The following is a 6,000-nucleotide window of genomic DNA, read 5'->3' as shown; positions in this document are numbered from 1 at the left end:
TGACTTAGACCCTCCAAACCATCTTGAAAATAAGAGCACATCTCCTAGGACTAGAAAATTGTGGGCAATGTGCTTCCAGTAGCCTGACTATGGTCCTAGGAAGACCATTCTTCAAAAGAAGATTGCCAGTGGGAGTGTTTGGACAGAAGCACACGAAATTGGAGGAGAGTCACTCAGAACCAATGGTCTGAGTAACTGGCAGGAAAGAATCATCATTTCCTCTGGTGAAGACCACTAGCAGGTTTCAAGAGAGGGGTCGAGAGTTTAACACGGAACATGAGCGACGCCTGTAAGACATTCCAGTGGAAATGTTGAGATGAAAGTTGGATTTGTGAGTCTGGATTTCAGGTCAGGGGGTATAAAGTGGGAGTCAACACCATGGAGTTAACAGTGACACTTGATATTAGGCTCGATCATCAAGGCAGTGAATGCAGACGGAAAAGAAACTGTCCAAGGCAGGAACACGGGGGCACACTCCAACTTTCAGAATTGGGAGAGAGGAGGAAACAGTTAAGGAGATTGATAGCAATTGACCACAGCAGACAGAGGAAAATCAGCAAAGTATGTTTTCTTGGAATCTGAGTAAAGAAGGATTTTATCAAGTAGGAGGGAGTATTCAATTGTGTCAAATAGTGTTAATAGATCAGATAAAATGAGGCATAAGGACTGTCCACTAGATTTAATAGAAAGATCATTGGCAATCTTGACAAGGCAACTTTTGTTGATAGTGGCAAAAGTTCTAGCATTGTAGAATGCATTACAAGAGTAAACAGGCATCTGACAATAAATTATAAATATCACTTATATGTGGAATTTAAAGTATGACACAAATGAACTCATCTACGAAACAGAAAGAAACTCACAGACATAGAGAACAGACTTGTGGTTGCCAAGGCGGGGAGTGGCGGGGGAGGGATGGATTGGGAGTTGGGATTAGCAGTTGCGAACTATTATATATATAGGATAGATGAACAACAAGGTCCTGCTGTAGAGCACAGGGAACTATATTCAATCTCCTGTGATAAACCATCATGGACTAGAATATAGAAAAGAATAAATAACTGAATCACGTTGCTGTATAGCAGAAATTAACACAACATTGTAAATCAACTATACTTCAATAAAATAAATTTTAAAAATAAGTAAATGAATCATAGAAACGCAGATGCTTTATATTTTAATTACAGTTGACCTTTGAACAGCTAGGGTTTGAACTGGGCAGGTCCACCTGTACACAGATTTTTTTCAATAAAAATATTGGAAAAAATTTTTGGAGATTTGCAGCAATTTGAAAAAAGTCTCAGATGAACCACACAGCCTAGAAATACTTTTTTTTTTTAATTAAGAAAAATTTAGGTATATCATAAATGCAGAAAATATATGTAGATAGACATATAACATACAAAATAAGTGTTAATCAACTTTTATGTTATCAGTAAGGCTTCTGGTCCACAGTTGGCTATTAGCAGTTACATTTTTAGGGAGTCAAAAGTTATACAATGATTTTTGGGACTTCCCTGGTGGCGCAGTGGTTAAGAATCCGCCCGCCAAAGCAGGGGACACGGGTTCGAGCCCTGGTCTGGCAGGATCCCACATGCGGCAGAGCAACTAAGCCCCTGCGCCACAACTACTGAGCCTGCGCTCTAGAGCCCACAAGCCAAAACTACTGAGCCCGTGTGCCACAACTACTGAAGCCTGCGTGCTCCAGGGCTCTCGTGTTGCAACTACTGAGCTCGCATGCTGCAACTACTGAAGCCCACGTGCCTACCCGTGCTCTGTTCAAGAGGAGCCACCACAATGAGAAGCCCGCTCACCGCAAGGAAGAGTAGTGCCTGCTCGCTGCAACTAGAGAAAGTCCACGCGCAGCAACAAAGACCCAACGCAGCCAAAAAAAGAAAAAAAAGTTATACACTGATTTTTGACTCTGCCGGGGGTGAGCACCTCCACCCCGTGTGTTGTTCAAAGGTCAAGTATATGTGGATGCCATGTGTTCTAGTACAGATAAAGAAATATTAACTGGCGTATTAAGCTAACTGGAACATATTTTTAATCTTAGAGAAAAAAGTTGTAAGGCTAAAGGTATTTTCCTACAGGATATATTCCTCCTAAATCTCCAGGTAACAGAAAAGACATATTCAAAAGCAAAATATTTATCTGCCAGCACTGAGGAGCAAGTATTTTCCCACCAGGGCCAATATGAGGAGAGAACTGATAGATCATCCTATTAGGATATTTCAGTGGGAGAGGCTTTGGCAGCCTAGCAGAAGACTTTAGTGACAAAAAGTTTGATGTACCCAAAAGTGCCAATGCAGGCAAAAGAAGGCAAGAAATGCAGCAGGATACCAAGCCAAAGGGCAGAGAGCTAGAGCAGTAAATCAATCAGGAGCAACAGGAGGTCCGAGAGATGAATTAAAGGGTCAGCAGAAACCAAGCAGAGAGAGCACAAGATGCTGAGAGGTCAAGAGACAGTACAGTATGAACCTTGAGAACACGAAGTTGATGTCCCTGTGTTCCTCTCGGGCAGGATTGTCATTCCCTGCCCTACTTGAGGTTACTTTATTTGTTTTTCTTTAAAGGGTCCATTTCCCAGGAGCAAAGTGAACTGAGAAAAGGAAAACATGAAATGGATGCATCCTGCAATCATGAGACACGTTATCATATTTCCATTGGTTTGGACCATGAACACCTACCATTTTGTTTCAGAGGATGGTTCAGAATATAAACAGCTGTTGTATAAAGATGCCTGGGTACTTTCTCTCCTGTTGCTGGTCCTGAACACTCAGTGACAGAGATACTCAGGGCTAAATCTGTACCTGTTGGCTCTGATTTATAAGGTACAAGGCAGGTCTGAATTGTCCTTGTCAGTCACCAACCGAAGACACGGGACAGATCAAACATAGCTCTGTGAGTGGAATATGTGGATCCTTGCAAAGGATGCTCTCAGCTTAAAGCTACTTTTGCATGTAAATGAATTTTAGCTTTAGAGACCAAACTTCGATGGCTGGCTAAGGGCTCTTTTCTGTTGACACTCCAGTCATTTCAGGGACCCGCAGCTTTGTGTCAGTTTGTAAAAGACTAAAATATCTAATCGGTTTTAAACAAAGAAATCAATAATTGTAAACCATCGTGTCAAGAATTAGAAAAAGATTAATTGCAGGGGGCCCTTGCTTAGGGTGACTTAACAACCCCAGCGAACAAGGTTCTAGCAATTAATAAAACAATCAGTCATAAGATTTACATTAGTGTTCAAAGGTCAATCCGTGACAATGAAGGAGCTATTCATTAGGAAAAGGAAACTCCAAGGAAATCCTATAACTGCCCCCGATCCTGCATGATTATGTTAGCCTTCCACTGGCACAAACCTGTACAAGGAAGGACTTCACAGTCTCGCAGTAATGGATATGAAGTGCCCTGCACAAACCCTGAGAAGTAATTGCATTTCTCCTCAGCTCTTGAACTGGCTTGCAGGAAACATAACTGGGGCTTGGCCAACACACGGCTCTATTTTCAATCACACAGAAATAATGACTTCCTGTCAAGGCAAACCAAAGGGGGCAGTGGGATACCTGGGAGATTTTTTTTTTCTTTCTTATAAAATCTACATATTTTAATTCTAAGTCTTCCTCATGAGATATGGCTGAAATGCATAAAGTTGGGATGGTGAAATTCCCAATTTGGAAATTAAGAAGGAAAGAGTATATCTTTATGAAAACACTCAACTTTAAATAATGGATTCTAAAATACAGTGCATATTTCTTATACTATAGCTTATATTAAAAGGCACATGAGCAGAGCTTGATAATTTTTTCTACACAAATATGTCCCTGCAAACAAGTCCAAGATTAATATATAAAACTTTTCCCTCACCACCTAAAGGCTCCCTTTTCTCCCTTTTCAATCAACATCTCCCCAGAGTTAACCACTGTTTTTGTTCCCATCATACATTCTGTATGTTTTGGAAATTCCTAGCCATGGAAACATACAAGAACTCTTCTGTGTGTTGTTTATTTTGCTCAATATTATACCTGTGATATTCACTCATACTGTTACATGAATCAGTCATTCCCTTACTAATATATAATATTCTATATTAAGAATAGAGAACCATTCCATCATCTTAATGATGGACATCTGGAGTCTATACAGTTTGGGGCTATGATGAACACAGTTCCTGTAAACAGTATTATCTGTATCTTTTGATGGGAATATGCACTCATTTCTCAGGGATACATATCTAGGAGCAGAATTCCTGTCTCATCGAGTAGGTGTATTTTCAACTTAAATTGATACCACCCAATGATTTTTTGTAATAATTTACTAAATATGTGTGAAAGTTGATTCTATTTTCACCAATACTTGACATTTTCTTTCTTTTTAACTTTAATCTGGTAGGTTAAAATATCATAACGTTTGATGCCTATTTGTTTAAGGTACGTTACAATATTGACTTATTTCCATATTTTCAAATTGAAGAAATATTGTAAAATATGAATTAACTCTGTGCTTGACATTACAGATAAGAGAGACTATCTCTTATATTAATATTTAAAAATGACAAAGAATAGAATGTTCAAGGTTTATGTTGCTTTCATTGGATTTAGTATGATTAGGACCTGGCTGCAATTTCTATCCAATGCTGCACACCGTTACCACTCTTTAGCCTTACTAAGCCTGCCTCATTTTTATCTCATTTTATTCCCAGACCTTTGGGAACTTGACAAATATTTATTTATTTGCATGTTTAACATTTTAACGTATACATACACTTTCTGCACTTGGTTCCTTTCGTTTTTTGTTCTACGTGCTCTCCCTGAATGACCTCACCCATTACGCTGGTGTTAAAAAAAAAAAGAAAAGAAAAATCACCAGGAGACAAAGAACTCTCTAAACAAACCTCAGGTCTCATGAAGTAGTACACAAAAGAACCCAGGTGTTTTAAATTCCTTTGGCAGGGTTATAGACCCTGAACCAAATAGGAAACACTGAGATGATATAAATTTGACTTATATATGCAAATGTTAGTGTATCTAAAAGGATCTTAGACTTTTTTCAGGTAATTCCTCTGAGTACCACTTTAGAAATAAAAGAATAGGAACTCAAGGAGTTTCTATTTAAATCCCTAAAATAAATATTTACTGATTATCTTACACACATAAGGGAAAACTTAACGTCATATTCAAATATAACATTCATTCATTTTTTAATTCATTTCACAAATATTCATTGAGTACCTACTACTATATGCTGAGGTAACAAAGTCTCAGTCTTCAATTAATGTTGATCTAGTGGAGGAAACTGAAATTAAATCAAGTCACCAAATAAATATTTAACAACCATCAGTTAATTATACCTTCAGGCCACTTGCTGATACACCAAAAATCTGAGATCATTAAAGCATAACTCAAACCACACATTGATTTTAAGATTTTACATTAAACATTTCAATGGATCATTAGAAAAATTCATCCCAAATCAGGAATTTCAAAGATCAGCATTTAGTCTCCTATCAACCAAAATGTGACACATCTGGATGAAAAATCGACACTAACAGTCAACTTAATATCCAGATTGGTTTGCTGCAACTCTTACAAGCTCCACTTTCTTTCTTTCTTTTTTTTTTTTTTTCCTTAATTTTTGGCCATGCCCTGCTGCATGCGGGATCATAGTTTCCCAACCAGGGATCAAACCCATGCCCCCTGCAGTGGAAGTACCAAGGGTTAACCACTGGACCCCCAGCGAAGTCCCAAGCACCACTTTCTTGAGAGGCAACTTGAGAAAAGATTTCCCGATACCATCTGCCTAAAACACCTGCAGATATTCTCACTGAGCTCCTTCATAAAGAAAATGCATCCATGAAATTTTCTGCACCGCACTGTGCTAAGCTGGTGGAGGATCGCCATCACCACGGCCCATTCACGTACAAGGTTTTCTTCTTCGTTGGTTTAATTTTTGTTAATTCAGCAGCTTCCAGGAGCCACTGTTCTGTGTGTGTGTGTTCCT

This window comes from Balaenoptera physalus (assembly GCF_965194825.1).
Source record: "Balaenoptera physalus genome assembly, chromosome: X".
In the NCBI taxonomy this organism is placed as follows: domain Eukaryota; kingdom Metazoa; phylum Chordata; class Mammalia; order Artiodactyla; family Balaenopteridae; genus Balaenoptera; species Balaenoptera physalus.
This window is presented reverse-complemented; position numbering follows the sequence as displayed.